At 47.3% G+C, this 16,786-nt stretch overlaps 1 pseudogene; it reads right to left on the bottom strand.

Moving 5' to 3' along the window:
- Positions 1-3,345: 3,345 nt before the first annotated feature.
- On the bottom strand, positions 3,346-16,566 carry LOC136536064 (indole-3-acetaldehyde oxidase-like; annotated as a pseudogene).
- Positions 16,567-16,786: the final 220 nt, after the last annotated feature.

Raw genomic sequence — 16,786 nt, 5'->3', positions numbered from 1 at the left:
ACAACGGTGCTGAAGCCGTCGACTAGACCTCCGAGCACGAGCGTCCCCCGTCGTCTCGCGAGGCGACGCGGCCTTCGTCTCCAGGCTTCGCTAGGGTGTTTCTTGCAAAATCTCCGTCACAGAGACGGGGTGAAAAGACCCGTTGTACATGCCCTTACAATTTGTGCCCTAAAGGAATGAAGTCCACTATTTTCGCAACATAAACTTCATTAATCACACAATTTCGTTGTAAAGAAAGAAAAACAACCATGCTGCAATCTCTTTAGGAGGCATCTGGTGCATTTTGTGACTGGCTGGGCGCCGAGTAGCCGTCTGAATTCGCTGGTTGGTTTCTGGACTGATAATCCTGTCTGATGCTGGTTTGTTGTGAGAAAAAAAATTATACCATAACTAATAAGCTCTGACTGAAACTAACCCCCGAACATACTGAATATATACAAGAGCCACAGTGGCATGGAAGCACGGAGCGACGCCGCAGCAAGAGCCAAACAGCGTCTCTGTTTGTGGGGGAGCATGCTGCGAGTGCGTGCCCGTGGTGCGGCACGGCAGCGGCATCGAATCACGTGAGGGCGACGAGGATCCCGAGGCGCGGACGGGTGGGGTGGGTCCACGGAATCCCCGCGGCACGTGCCCACTCGTGCTTGCTTACGCAGTTCCGCCCCCCGCCCACGTGACGCCCCCATCAAAATCCACGAGCCCGATTAGTTAACTGATCCCCCGGCAAGCAGCTCCCCGGCGCCAGCTCGGCATGGTCAGGTTAAGTAATCGCTGGCGGCTGGCGCGCCCTGATCCTTCGTTCCCTGCTTTAGATTAATCTAGAGTGTAAAATTTTAGGCTGTCATATCATATGTCATATGAAGGTATTATATGAGGTGTTCGGATACTAATAAAAAAACAAATTACAGAATCCGTCAGTAATTCGCGAGACAAATTTATTAAGCTGAATTAATCCGGTATTAGCACATATGTTACTGTAACACCACAATATCAAATCATAAACTAATTAGGTTTAAAAGATTCGTCTCGTAAATTAGTCTTAAACTGTGCAATTAGTTATTTTTTAGTCTATGTTTAATGTTGTATGTATGTGTCTAAATATTTAGAGGAGAAAACTAAACAAGGCTGAACCACTGCACTGCGCTGCACGGGAAACTGACACTGACACGGCGCCGCGCGCAGGGAGAGAGGAGCCGCATGCAGACGGTGTGGGTGTTGCCGGCCCACGGCCGTGATGCATGGCGCTGTTGCTTCATCGGGGCTCCGACCCGGGGTCGGGTCCTCCGCGGTGCCAACCGCATGCGAAGCGATGTGTCGGTTGGAAACTTCGCAAGGGAGGCGGGCGGGCGGCGAGGTAGCGTGCGTCGCTGCTGCAGCAGCAGCATAGGCATTTATGAGGGATGGGGAAGCGACGCGAGAGCGAGAGCGTCTCCTCGGACACCGGCCTGCTGGGCATCACGTGGCGGTTGCTTTCGCGGGGCCCCTGCCGTACTCTGCCACGTGTCGGTTGGCGGCCGGGCAGCGCTCCACTCCATACCTCCGCCCTGCCGACGTCGACGTGCATCGGCAGCTAGCGCGCGCCAGCCATCATGCATTGCAATGCATGCGCCGAGCGGCACTCACACACAGCTACGGGGCTCAGGCAGGCAACAGATATCCCGTATACTGCTGCGTACGAGTAGGATTTATACAACGGACGGACCTTCTTGACCCTCATTTTCTCTTGTGAGAAATGAGATGCTGACCTTCACGTTTTGTCGCTGCGCGCGCGTCAGAGACACATTTGCAGCCTCAATGATTAATTGGGGATGGGAAAGCAGTTGTTTTCGGGCACCGCAGTGCAGCGAGCCCTGTTCACTCGAGCTACTTTTTAATTATAGAATATTATTTTTCTCTCATAATATTTTAGCGTATTCGTATCAGTATAAATTAAATTTTAGCATAAGGGAACATGTAATTATTACTTGCTAGCCACCCGCTTACAGCGAGCGTAGGGCTTGTAGCTCTCTGCGGACCACCGTCACGTGGCCAGCGCCCTGGTGCGGAGGGTGGGGGTGGAGTGACGAGGCTGGTCCTAGTTTTTGCCCTCGTTTCGCCATCGCACTCTGCCTCACCTCACGGGTTGACGTGGCCCTCCTCCTGCTCCCCGGCGTTAGATACGCGGCTCCGAGATGTATGGCGCGGTGGCGCCGAGCTCGGCCACGTCACCGCCACATAGTTTAGTCACGCCATCACGGTCTTAAAGCTCGGCACTATATGCTATGGTGTCGGGACGTGTTATCTCAACGCCGTAGATTATGGCGCGACTCTCGAAGTCCAAAGATGAAATGTAGACGCATATAGGGGTATAAAATACTAGGACATTTGTATATTAATTAACAACGATTGTGATACCCGCGGTTAAAAATAATCGACATCAATGGTTGCTAGTGTTATAAACAAACTTAACTGATAACTTAGCACTTTCTCCCGTTTCTAGATTTATTAGAATTTGGAATTGAAATATTTTTTGTTTTTGTACATTTTTCCCCAAAGACCTCTCAAAATTGTCTTCGAGCCATCTTCTAGAACTAAGATGCATGTCATTAGCCACGACGCAATCAGGTACAGAAGGCTAGTCCAAACAGGTGAATCACCGATCGTCGTTTTATGTTCTTGATTGACTCTCTCCAGTAAAAAAAAAAAAAACTCTCACAACCGAACGTCCGCAACTCCGCATCCGTAGTGTGGTTCGATAAAAACAAGTGGCAAGAGTATAGTTGACTTTTTTTCCATAATAAAAGAATTTGTCAATGCTTTAAGCAAGAGAGAGACCAAATCTTACTGCAAAGCAGCCCGGTGGGCCGGCGGCAGCAGCCCAACGGCTCAGGGCCCGTCCCGTCCCGTCCGTGACGGGCACGCTCAGCGGTCTCGCAAAATCAGGAACAGAGCATTTCCCTCCCGCCGCCGCGCCGCCGCGCCGATTAGGCTCGCGGTTGTCACAGTCGCCTGCCACCCGATAGTCCAGCAAGGAGTGACCGGCGATGGCGTCAGGCCGATGCGGTAGCCTGCCGCAAGCGCAGCGGCGATCGGCGAGGCCTAGCCTAGATGGTCTGATCTGATGCCCACTTACCCAGGGGCCAGGAGGAAGGTATGCACCCACGAACCATGCGTTGCAAAATTTCTTCAAAATCCTGTCGAAGCACACGATTTCATCCACAATCCACACACGCGCGTCCAACACATGTTTATTAGAACGGCATAGTTTATTGTTCACTCTATATACTGTTCATCGCTCCTCGCAGCTCCTGAGCTCCCCAATTCGATCTCTTCTGTACTGTACCTCAGAGCACTACTCATCATCCCTGGCACTGGCAGTGCGCCGACTGCAGCCTGAGGCCTGCTGGATCTATGCTTTCGTCGCGTTTGGGCCGGCACCGGCGGCAGACACGCTCTCGAGGTACCTCTCCACGACGTCCAGGCCGCAGAGCTCCTTGACGACGGGCATCGTCGCCGGCACGTCCATCTGGAACGTGACGGCGGAGTTCGCGGGGCCGGTGCTGACCGAGAACTCCTTCCTCGCCGCCCTGATGGCCTCCCTCATCGCGCAGTGCACCGAGGCCGCGAGAAGAAGCGGCGGCTCGCCCGAAGCTGCAAACAAGTCCGCGGTATGTCAAGTTTTTTTCTTTTTCTTTTCATAAGCGGTTATCATAAACTGAGAAGGTCTGGATGATTGCCTGGCCCCGTTCACTGGTCTGAAACTTGGCTGAAACTGGCTGAAAACACTGTTCCGGCTGAATTGTTGTGAGAGAAAAACACTGTTCCGGCTGAAAAAAAGAAGCCGAACAAGCTATTTTTAAGACAAACGAACGGGGCTAAAAAAAAAAAAAAAAGAGATGCTTGCCTTTTGAAGACAGGATACGGACACGGGCGCTATTAAACATCTGAACATTGAACTCTTTGGGATATTATCCACCGTGGGGATCTTGTACGTCAATGTGCCGTCGTGGATGACCAAGCCGTCGGAGTTCGTCTTGTAGTCCTCGTTCGTGAAGAACCCTATTCCTTAGAAAAAGCAGCCTTCGATCTGATTGAATGATGAGCAGTGTTTAGAGGAGGAGCACATTTTCGTTGATACAATGGTCTGCGTGAGCTGTAATAATTTTGTAGCTAACCTGGCCCAAGTCCACAGCAGGGTTTAGGCTTTGCCCGAGGTCGTACACAAGGTCACTTCGCAGAATTGTGGTCGCTCCTGTCTGTCAGTTGATTTCCACCAATAGACCCTAGATCTGTGTCCTGATCGGGGGCGTCCAACCTTAATATGGTTGGTGGGTCTTGTCGCACAATACTATAAAGAGAGGTGTGGGGACCAGGGCTCGAATGACGAGGTTGACCTGAGCCGCCGTAACCACCTACAGAGAAACATTAATTCGATCTAAAGAAGGGTGCTGCTAGCCACAGGAAGCCCCACCGACTCCGCCGTTGCCTCTGCAGTGCCACCACCGGGACGCTATACCTCGCGTCGCCGTAGGGACTGCGACTGCACTTCATCTCTGGTCGCTGCGGGCAAACTAGCTACCAAGGTACACCAACAGATGTTCTTTACCCGCTAGATCTACACCTAGAGTTTAGAACTTTCTAACAATTGTATCAGAGCCAAGGTTGCCAGTGTGTAGATCTAGTATGGGGTAGAGAATTGAAAAGAAATCGAAGAGTAACAGTGGGTTCGATCCGGTTCGGATTGAAACCCTAACCCTAACCGGGTAAAAGAAAATGAAAAGAGACCGGGGGATGGCGGACGTCACTCAACTCCCGGTCACCACCACCACCGAGCGGGGAAAGATGTCGCACCACCGTCTTCGTCGGCGTGCGACAAGAAAAGAACAGAGCCAAGGTGAGAGATTCGGTTTTCGGATCTAAAAGAGGGTCGCCGAACCCCAACCCTAATAGGGTTGAAGGAAAGGAGTAAGAAGAAGAAGGACTCGGCTTCAAGAAGAACTCGAATCCGAGCTCAAACCCACGAAGAACTCACTGGGGAAGATGAATAGTGACTCCAGTGAGTCAAACACTAACCCTAACCCGCGCAAAAAGCTTGGGGAAGAAGAACAGTACGCAACCCTAACCCTAATCCCCAATCGGCAAAGCTCCGAGAAGAAAAAAAAGAAGATCCAAAAGAAAAGAAGGGGAAATGGGAAGAGCTAGCAAGGCAGCTTACCTAATGAAACCCTAACTCACGACGAGAAAGGGGAAGAGAGTGAACGGACAAAGGGGTAGGGGCTCCTACCTGGGGTCCTCCCGCTTCGTCTCCACCGTCGGCAGTCGCGTGGACATCGCGCGGGAAGACAACCTCAGCCGCTGGGGTGGGAGAAGCGCCGCCGCACGATGGTGCCGCGTGCGGCTCTAGTCGCACGCGTGCGCCGGCGAGGGGTGCCACGGCAGAGCCGCCATCCCCGCGTCGTGTCTCGCTCTCGGTCGCTCGCTGTGGCTATGCTGAGAGGGAAGATGAGAGCGGCGAAGAGAGAGCGAAAAGAGAGAAGCAGAGAATGCAAAATGGAATTAGGGTTTCGGGGCACCGGCCGCAGCGCGCTTTTGATCTCCCGAGATGCGCGGACGACCATCGATCTTGATCGAGCGGCTGCGAACGGCCGGGCCGGCTTTCGGCTCAGGCGGGCGCGAGCGCTGGGCCACTTTCGCGGCCCAGGCCCAGGTTGCGGCCTGGGCGCGGGGGAGCGTGAGGGAGAGCGCGCGCGTGGCCATGGGTCATGGGCCGTTTTGCCTGTTGAGCCGAAAACAGTGAAAGAAATGAATCAGTTTTCCTTTTTTCTTTTTCCAGTAAATGTTTATTTCCTGGAAATTGATTAATGGCTTAAAGAAAATAGAAAAGAGATTTTTCCTGTGGGCAAAATTCATTAAATTGAATTAGTTTTTTCGCTGCTAAAGAAATTGTTTATTCTCTAGTTATTTTGAACCAACGTGATATTTAATTGGAGAAAAGGAGATTTTGACATGATTATGATGTTGTTATTTTCTAACCAACGTTGTTAATAACAATATCGTAATTTTAATGATTTTATGCATTAATTCTATTTCTGCCCAATGGTGATGTAGAATTAGTGATTTTGACGTGATTATGATGTTGTTATTTTCTGACCAACGTTGTTAATAACAATATCGTAATTTTAATGATTTTATGCATTAATTCTATTTCTGCCCAACGGTGATGTAGACTTAGTGATTTTGACATAATTATGATGTTGTTATTTTCTGACCAACGTTGTTAATAACAATATCGTAATTTTAATGATTTTATGCATTAATTCTATTTCTGTCTGACGGTGATGTAGAATTAGCATATAAGAATAGTTGTATGTTTTAATTTTGACCAACGTTGGAATCAAGACATTCAATTGTTAGAGATTCCCACTCTCAAAGGTGACAACTATAAGGAGTGGAAGAAAAAGATTGACCTGGCCTTCATCTTGACTGAGGTGGACTGGATAGTCACTTCACCGTGTCTCACTGAGCCTGTGGCACCGGTGAGGGAGACAAACGAGGCTGATACCGCTTGGGCAACTAAAGAGAGGAATTTTGAATCGCAAAAGATGTCCTATGACTTTGAGCATAGGAAGTGGATCACTGCCAATAAAAAATATTTGGCTATGATAAAGAACATGATTGAGCCTACAATTGTGGGCTTAATCCCAGAGCGTGACATGGTCACTGAGTACCTCAATAGAATAAAGAGTCAGTTCATTGACTCTTCAAAGATATATGCTACCTAGCTGATAAAGCAGCTAGTGATAGAGAGGTACTCTGAAAATAGTGGCATAAGAGAGCATATATTATTTGTTATCACTACGTGATGATGTGAATTATATATACGATGATGGGAACGTTGCGTACGACAATGAGAATGTATCCTCGTCTGTGGATGTAAATAGAAAATGAAAGAGAGCTCACGATGCGTCGTCGAAATTATGGCACTATCGTTTATGCCATATTTCAAGGAGAAAAATAGAAAGACTAGTTAAGAATGATATTCTTTCTCCATTAGAGTTTTTAGATTTAGAACAATGCAGAGAATGCATAAAAGAAAAATATGTAAAAAAATTAAGAAAGATGTCAAACAAAGCGTAGGAATTTTATAGATTATTCACATAGACATCTATGATCCGTTTCCTGTAAAGAGTGTGGAGGTTATGATTCGTTCATAACATTCATAGATGATTATTTCCATTATGGCTACATTTATCCAATCAAAGAAATAACAGAAGCATTGGATAAATTTAAAATATTTAAGGCAGAAGTTGAAAACCAACACAATTTTAAGATTAAGATAGTCAGGTCCGACCATGGGGAGTACTACGGTCGGCATACCCCATATGGCCAAGTTCCTAGACCTTTTGGAAGGTTCTTACAGGAGAATGGCATAATAGCTTAGTATTCTACACCGGGCGAACCTCAGTAGAATGAAGTAGCTAAAAGACGCAATCGTATCCTGATGGACATGGTGCATAGTATGATAAGTTACTCCACCTTACCGTTGAGCCTGTGGATGAAGGTATTAAAAACCGTCATTCATATTCTCAATAGAGTACCAAGTAAGTCGGTGCCCAAAACACCGTATGAGTTGTGTACAAGAAGAGTACCCTAACTAAACCACTTACGTGTGTGGGGGAGTCCTGTTGAGGCTAAAGTATTTAACCTAAACATTGGAAAGCTAGATCCCAAAACAGTAAGTTGCCATTTCATTGGCTACCCAGAAAAGTCAAAAGATTTTTGTTTCTACTGTCCGGATAGACATACAAAGTTTGTGAAAATAAGACACGCTGTCTTTCTAGAGGATGAAATAATGAGGGGAAGCATGGTAGCTCGAGAAATTAACCTTGAAGAGAAGCGGGTGTATGCGCCCACTCCGATGATTCATGAGCCATTTTTCTCACTACCTGCTGTCGCTGCACCAATAGTGCAAGATACTATGATGCAAGCACCTGTTGTTATTCTGTCTGTAGCAACAATGAATGACGATGAGGAACCTGTTCTTCAGGATCCTGTAGAACCTATTGCCACACATAAGGGGGAGCAACAACAGCCTCAAATAGAAGATGTGCCAAATGTTGAGGCCCCTAAAAGGTCTCAAAGAGTTAGAAAATCAGCTATTCCTGCTGACTATGAAGTATGCAACACTGATGAATTTCAAATGGAGGATGATCCCACCTTATTTGAAGAAGCCATGAGAAGTGATTATTTATCAAAGTGGCTTGAGGCCATAGAAGATGAAATGAAATCTATGAATGCCAATAAAGTTTGGGACTTAGAAATAATTCCTAAAGGAGCCAAAACAGTAGGTTGTAAATGGATCTACAAAACAAAACTTGACTCTCAAGGGAATATAGAGAGATATAAAGCGCGACTTGTGGCAAAAGGCTTTACGTAAAGACAAGTGATTGATTACAATGAGACCTTTTCTCCAGTCTCATGTAAAGATTCCTTCAGAATCATAATGGCATTAGTGGCACATTACGATTTAGAATTACATCAGATGGATGTAAAGACGGCATTTCTCAATAGGGACTTAGAGGAAAATGTTTACATGGCACAACCGAAAGGTTTTGTCATGTAAGGAAAAGAACAAATAGGATACCGCCTAAAGAAATCCTTTTATGGATTAAAACAAGCTTCAAGACAGTGGTACTTGAAGTTTGATCAGACAATAAGGAATTTTAGGTTTAAAGAGAATATAGAGGACAATTGTATCTATGCAAAGTTTAAGAATGGGAAGTTTATCTTTCTTATCCTGTATGTGGATGATATCTTACTTGCTAGTAGTGATGTCAGTCTACTACTGGAGACAAAGAAGTTTTTGTCATCAAAATTTGATATGAAAGATCTTGGTGAAGCTTCGTTCGTTTTAGGGATCGAGATTCACTGAGATAGAAGTAAAGGGGTATTAGTACTGTCACAAAAGGCATATATAGAAAAAGATCTTAAAGAAATTCAGTATGCACAAATATAGTCCCTCACCTGCTCCTATAGTTAAGGGGACAGATATGGGGATTTTCAATGCCCCAGGAACCAATATGAGATCGATCAAATGAAAGCGGTTCCATATGCTTTAGCTGTCGGAAGCTTGCAATATGCTCAAGTATGTACGCGCCCTGACTTGGCATTTGTTACTAGGTTACTTGACAGATTCTAGAGCAATCCTGGAACAGAACACTAGAAATTAGTAAAGAAAGTTTTGCGTTATTTACAAGGAACAAAAAGCCTCATGATGACGTATAGAAGATCCGTTTCACTCTATATAGTGGGATATTCAGATTCTGATTATGCGAGAGATGATAGAAAATCTATGTCTGGATATGTATTCACTCTCACAGGGGGAGCTATTTCATGGAAAAGCTCAAAGCAAACCGTCACTACATCATCCACAATATATGCCAAGTTTGTAGCGTGTTATGAGGCAACGACGCAGGTGAACTGGCTAAAGAAGTTCATACCCGGTTTGAAGGTGGTTGACGACATCTATAGACCACTTAAGTTACACTGCGATAATAATCCGACAGTACAGTATGCTCACAACAATAAGTCAAGTGGTGCTGCCAAACACATTGACATAAAGTATTATGTTGTGAAAGATAAAGTTCGGGATCATGTCATAAGTCTTGAGCATATAAGTACCGAAAAGATGCTCGCGGATCCGCTTACAAAAGGCTTACCACCCAACGTGTTCAGAGAACATGTAGCTAGTATGGGTTTAAGGAAAAGCCTATAATTTCTGGACAAAAGAAGGCCCAAAGTTAAGTATCTATTTCAGAACAGAGTGGTGTGTTGTAGTTGTTAAATCTATCGGCAATTGACCGTGACGATAAAACATGATCTATGCGCTAATCTGTAATGGAATGAACAAAAGCAAATGATATGAAATTGAAAGATGGTAGTGAGATCAATGGAGAGAATGCTAGTTGATCTCCACCAATAGGCCCAACGACCTATTGGGTCCTTGGATCTGCGCTCTGATTGGGGGCGTCCAACCCTAATATGGTTGATGGGCCCCTGTTGCACAACTCTATAAAGAGAGGTGTGGGGACCATGGCTCGAATGACGAGGTTCGCCTAAGCCGCCGTAACCACCTACAGAGAAACACTAATCCGATCTAAAGAAGGGTGCTGCCAGCAACGAGAAGTCCCACCGACTCCGCCGTTGCCTTTGCAGTGCCACCCCCGGGACGCTGTACCTCGCGTCGCCGTAGGGACTGCGACTGCACTTCATCTCCGGTCGCTGCGGGCAAACTAGCTACCAAGGTACACCAACAGATGTTCTTTACCCGCTAGATGTACACTTAGAGTTTAGAACTTCCACCTGCGATGTTCATTTGCAAATTTCCAATGAAATGTCAGCTTTCGAAGAACTGGAGCTGCAACCTCCAACAATTGGCTTTGGTAATTGCAGTTGCATTGTCAGGATACCTCGCTGGTGCCAGCCCCATAGTTCATGTAGTTTGTGAAAGATGGATCAGGAGTCCAGTATGCCTGTGCTGATAAGTTCACACTCGCCATGCTTGCCTGTAGATGAGGAACAAATGTCATTACAATTTAAACTGCTTGATATTGAGTTCCAGTCCCTTAGACTTATTTGGCATTGCTACTGATTGATTAATGATGGAATGAAGGGAGGCAAAGGATTTGAGTAACTGTAATTCTTGGTACCTCTTTCAATCAAATTAAGGGACATGTTAGCAACAAAGTTAGAATTAAGTGTTATCCTCACCCGAGCAATCAAGGCACTCCATTCCACGGTGTTGGACTTAGCTTCGAGACTCTCCTTGATAGGCTTCAGCCTCTCAACGAGTACAGCACATGATTGTCGAACCGCTTCACAGCTAGTTTCAGAAGTGGTGCTCCCAGCAGTCCAACCTCCTTGGATCAGGCTTAATGTGTCTTCCTGGATAACCCGAACCTTGTCCAGAAGGCATTCGCCACCATCAGGGCACAGCTGTCCCAATCCGAACGCTGTCATCTGCTTGACCTTAGTCCACAATCCTTGGCCTATCTCAATTCCTCCAACCTCAACGGCGATGGAACCATCATTCATGATCGATACCTTGCCTGGAGTTGGTCGAAGATTAACCTCATAAGTGGCTGGCACACAAGAAATGCCGCGTTTCTTCCATTTATTGCTGCTATTAAAGTGCTCAATCATTGCAGCACAGGAGACAAGGGCCATGTTTAGATTGCAAAAAATTGCAACCCGATGAATAGTAGCGCTTTCGTCTTATTTGGTAAATATTGTCCAATCGTGGACCAACTAAGCTCAAAAGATTCATCTCGTGATTTCTAACTAAACTGTGTAATTAGTTATTTTTTTTACTTATATTTAATGCTCCATGCAAGCGGCTAAAAATTGATGTGATGGAGAGAGAGTGAAAAAACTTGGAATTTGGAATTGATCTAAACAAGGCCAAGGCCAGCTTATCAAACATGGAAACCAGGCTGTATGTAGAAGCTTCACCGGCACTTTCTCCAAAGAAAACTTGAAGGCTTTCAAAATCATGAAGGTTCTTCCTCCTGACAGTCACCATGTTCGTTTGTTGGTTTTAACCAGCCCAAACCAGCCAACCAATAGTGTTTTTCTCTCACATAAAACCAGCACCAGCCAGCCCAAACCAGCTCAGAAACTAACCAGTGAACAGGCCGAGTGTTAGTGTCTAGTGCGAGCACCGAGGCAACATTCTCGATGATGGCTTCAGCGATGAAAGAGCCCTGCACATCTCCAGGAGCTCGCATTGCTGACTTTGATGAGACATTTGTCTCGTAGACGGCCTTGTTTAGATTGTAAGTTTTTTCACTCTCTCCATCACATTAAATCTTTGGACACATGCATGGAGTATTAAATGTAGATAAAAAAATAACTAATTACACAGTTCGATTGTAAATTACGAGACGAATCTTTTGAGGGCCTAGTTATGCCATGATTGGACAATAATTATCAAATACAAACGAAAATGCTACAGTGCCAAATACTGATTCCTAACCTCAATCTAAACCAGGTGTCAAATTCAAGAGTGCCCTAGTTGTACTTTTTGAGAGCTCCTATGATAGCACGTGGCATTATTGGACTAAAATCTGCTGATATTCCAGCATTGATTCCAAGATCAAGGTGCAAGGCTGTGATCTTGCCATCTGACTTGAACCCAACAGAGTACTTCGCCTTCGTTGGATGTCTCCCTCCAGCCATTATCATGTCGGTCTTGCGATCGAGGTACATCCTAACTGGACGCCGCAGCTTGAAGGCAGCAAGGGCACATGCACATGCTGTCTGACAAAGAGGAAAAAATTCATGGTCATCTCTAACACATTTGCATCTCAACTGTTTTTTGGTCAAATCATGAAGTTCAATTGGCAATACAGTGGCAGCTGAAAATACAAAATATTGAGTGAATCAAAGCTCTAGTTATAGGCAGGACTTACACGCGTTGCTTTCGTTGCCTTTTCACCAAAGCCGCCTCCTACACTTCTGCTGATGACTCGGACATTGTGAAATGGAATGCCAAGGCACCTTGCTATCAAACTTTGTGTGAGCTCGGGCATTTGTGTCGAGGAATAGATTGTTATGCAGTTATCTTCATCAGGAATTGCTAGTGCTGCTTGAGTTTCCATGTAGAAGTAGTACTGGGATTCAAGTTTTACCTGTGGGCACAAAAATACCTGGGATTCAAGTTTCTTTGGATGGCATCTTCTATTGTCAGAATTGGTGGCCGCAGATTTTCTATTGACAGAATTCACTGTAGCTTTGCTGTAGCACCGCATTGTATCGTAGACTAATTAGGTTTAAAAAATTCGTCTTGCAAATTAGTTGTAATATGTGCAATTAGTTATTTTTTAGTCTATATTTAATACTCTATGCATGTGTCCAACATCCAATGGGATAGAGACTAAACTTTAGGGGGAAACTAAATAAGGCCTTAGCTTCTTGGGATGTCCGATCCGTGAGATGGTAAGCCAAAAAAAAAGGCGGAGGTACACAAGAAAATCGAAGTGCTATATATCCAATGGATGGAATGGACGAAAGATAGCGCCAGCGCCCATGCATCAGCCATCAGGGAACGAAAAGGCATTGGCATCCTCTCGATCTGCAATCTAAAGTTGGCGAAGAGAATACACATGCATGCAAATACATAATAGGAGACTCCAAGGAAAACTAGCTACCATGTGTGCTTGGAAGTTGGCAAAAATCCAAGAACGAAACATAGAGCTACTTTTTTTTTTTTTTTTGACAAAACGAAACATAGAGCTACCTAGTAGTGTAGAGAGTAGAGCCGAGAGCTCAACAATGGCGCTCTGATCTGACGTAACGTACCTTCGCCGCAGCCGAGCTTGGGGCCTGTGACGGGCGTCTGGGTGCGGAGGAACTCCAGCAGCGACGTCGACGGGGCCACGCCGGCCGCCTCGTACCGCTTGCCGTTGACGGCCAGCACCACCGTCGACGACGACTCCGCCGCTGCTGCCTCCTTCCCCATCTCCTCCGATCCTGCACAGCACAGCACAGCACCTCTGGGTCTGGGGAGCCGATCGATGGTGCCGTTCTGTTTAATTATACGAGTCCCCGACCTGCTCCTGCAGCCGGCCGGGCGGTGGTGATGTTGATGCACGCGCTGACGTCGCCGGCGTCCAGGATGCGAAAGCGTTCTCGCAGCTGCAGTGCAGGCCTGTCAACAAGTCAAGCAGCGGGACAATGGCATCATGCATGTGCCCCCAATGTTTGGCTCTATGTGATGTAGCAGTCGTATATACGTAGCCGGTGCATGCTTTGCAAAAAACAAATACGGAAATGATCCAGCCAGCGTATTGGACTAGCGAGCATCCAATCAGCATGCATTTTTTCAGTCGTATAAGATACTACTAGTACAAGTGTACGACTGTACAAGGCCACAAGCCAGCAATGCAAGCGATCGGGGAGATCAGAGATGCGCTTGGACAGGCGCTGGCGCGGGTGGACAGAGCGGGCAAAAACGACGGCGGCGGACGGTTCGCGCGAGCTGCCCTGCCCTGCCAATGCATTTCAGGTTTCAGCGTTTGGTCAGCCGGCGCACAGCGACGAGCCGAAAAAGGCTGCGTCGTCACTGCATGCGTTCGTCTCGCCACCCGTGTGTCGTGGCTCGTGAGTCGCGACGCGAAGCCAGTGGAGAGGTGTCGCGGGGTCATCATGCACACGTATGGGCTCGGTCTCCTCCGGTTTGCCGGGCACGCGAGCATGCCGTTTGTCCGTGTATTGCAGTTGATCTATACAGTATATTGACAGTAAAGTTCCTCCCTCCGTCTATTGCCATGTATTACGCATGGGTTGGACTTTGAAGGCACCCGTCTGTTTCCTCCGTCGATAATTAGAAGGTTTCTTATTTGACACATAAAGTCTAAAGATAACTCGATTCTTTATATGACCATGAAAGATAAACATACTGGTTTTATTTTTTATGTCCAATTTGACAGTTGACACTACCATTCGTTTTACTAGAGTCTGTTTGGTTGAAGACCAAATATTTACCATACCAATTCTAGGACAAACCAAAATGTGAGTATACGCATACGGAAATGCTCAAGGGCGGACATCCGATCTTCCGGACGTTGATGTTGCCCTGGGCCGTGATGCTGGCCTAAACAGCCCAACAAGTGTGTTCTATTATGCTCGTGTTTTTTATTGGAAAAAATCGTTCAGTCTACTCTTGGGAACGAAAACCCCACCCTCCACTGATGGGGGCCCAGACTCCGAGCACCGCCACCTCGTGCCTTGACTGCTCCGTCGCGGTGGCCACCCGCCTGCCACCATCCTTCCTCTCTACCGGTCAGCTGACGCTGATGCTGGTGGTGCTCGCTCCATCCGTCGCGCGCGCTACTCGCACGGGCGAGCCAAGGCCGGTGCTGGTGGTACTGGTAGTGGTGGTGCTCGCGTGACGCTGGTGCTGGTGGTGCTCGCGTTGCCGCTCGTCGTCGGCTCCGACCCCAACGGCTGGATTCGACCAGCCCTAGCCTCCCCTATGTTGCAAAACATATGTTTTCAAGTGTTTCAGATATTTTATAGGTATGTTGCGAGTGTTTTATATGGATATTGCAAAAGTAAATCGGGATGTTGCGTATGTTGCAATGGTTGTACACATATGTTGTAAGCTTTTGTTCCCAATATTTTATATGTTTTTTCAGATATATGTTGCAAGTGTGCTTATCTAGATATTGCATATATTTCGTGCATATGTTGTAAGTGTTTTATCTGGATGTTGCGTATGTTTACAATGGTTTCAAGTGTTTTTCGGTGTTTTTGCAAGTGTTTCAGACGCATGTTTCAAGTGTTTTATCAGTCTTAAGACATATGTTGCAAGTGTTGTACCTGAATATTTCAAAAGTAGGTCGGGTGTTGCATCTTCCTTCTCGCCTCATGTTGCCTCGTCTTGGTGTCTCCTCCGCCTTCGGCACCGGCACGTGGGTCCTTCCCTTCCCAGGTGCTCAAGTTGGGCGTAGGGCGGCGGTTGAGGGGCAGGGGCCAGTGTTGGTCTGCGGATGCGGATAGGCCACATCGGCTAGCGAGGCACGATGCTTTTTTTAGGGAAAGAGGCACGAGGCTACGGATGAGCGCGGCGCGGGTTCTGGAGCAGCGTCCAGACATGTCCTGTGGCCGGACGGCCGGGCGCTAGCCCTTCCTATATACAAATTAGGGCAAATCAATATTTTAGTAAGATAAGCAATGTTCGTACTTGGTTTGCTGCCAACGAGAGAAGCATGTCTTGCCATATTTTTGGAAGGTATTGTCAAAATTTTGACACCAGACCAATTATATGCCAAATATCTTGAACTTGCTCATATTTTAGTTGAGAAAATTGGTTCTATAGCATTAAAAAATTACAAGAATAAAAAAATACCATCGAAAAAGCTCCGTTACATAAAATACCATCAGAAGATGGGAACGTTACCTGGCAATAGCATTCCGTCACGTTCGGAAGTAACGTCGTTAGGTCCATCCGCATCCGCGCAACTTGAAAAGATAAAAACAAAAAAGAAGCCATGGCGTCACTGATCTCCAAGCCTAGGTGGTTCCTCTGGATGGCAAGCCTCTAGGCGCTGTCGGCGGGGAGGCACTCGCAGCGAGTTGAACACCGCGGTGAAGTACCGGAGGCTGGCCTTGAACGGCGGAACCGTGGAAGCAAGCTTGAGCGTCCTCTCGACGTGGCATTGCCGCCGGCGCCGGCGCCGTCTTTCTACCAAGAGCTTGCTGATTGGAGTGGATGCGAGCCAACGCGCTGGACGCTTTTTCTCTTGTGCTCGTCATCGATCTCTGTGCTGCCGAGAACACCAGGTTGACGACCACGGTCGTGTCGCTGTCGACCTTGATGCGTTCATGGCAGCCACTGTCTGGAGTCTAGACCATCCACGATGCCTTCGAACTTGAATCTTAGGTTGGGGCACCTGCTCGCGAACCGCGCCAGCCACGCGCCCACACCTCGGTTTGCCTCAGCTCGTCAGAGTTCGTGCCGAGGCCGGTGATTCGCAGGGAAAATAGCTCGTCGAAGTCGCCGTCGTCGTGTGAGCGGCTGTTGCTCATGCTCGCGGCGGTGGCGGCCGACAGGGACTGGATTGAGGGAGAGATCGGCGAGCGACCGATGTTGCTCGAACCCGAGAGGGAACACGCCGGAGAGCCTGTTCATCGAGAGCCACAGGACGCGCACCGCCGGAGACAAGAAGTTGAACACGCGGAGCACCAGAAGGCCCAGGAGGTCGATCACCGCCGTTCCGGGACTCTAGCCAGCCCGTCGGCGAGCACG

The sequence above is a fragment of the Miscanthus floridulus genome, chromosome 2 (assembly GCF_019320115.1).
Source record: "Miscanthus floridulus cultivar M001 chromosome 2, ASM1932011v1, whole genome shotgun sequence".
Taxonomy (NCBI): Eukaryota; Viridiplantae; Streptophyta; class Magnoliopsida; order Poales; family Poaceae; genus Miscanthus; species Miscanthus floridulus.
The sequence above is the reverse complement of the archived record's forward strand: the minus strand, read 5'-3'. Positions and strand labels throughout refer to the sequence as shown.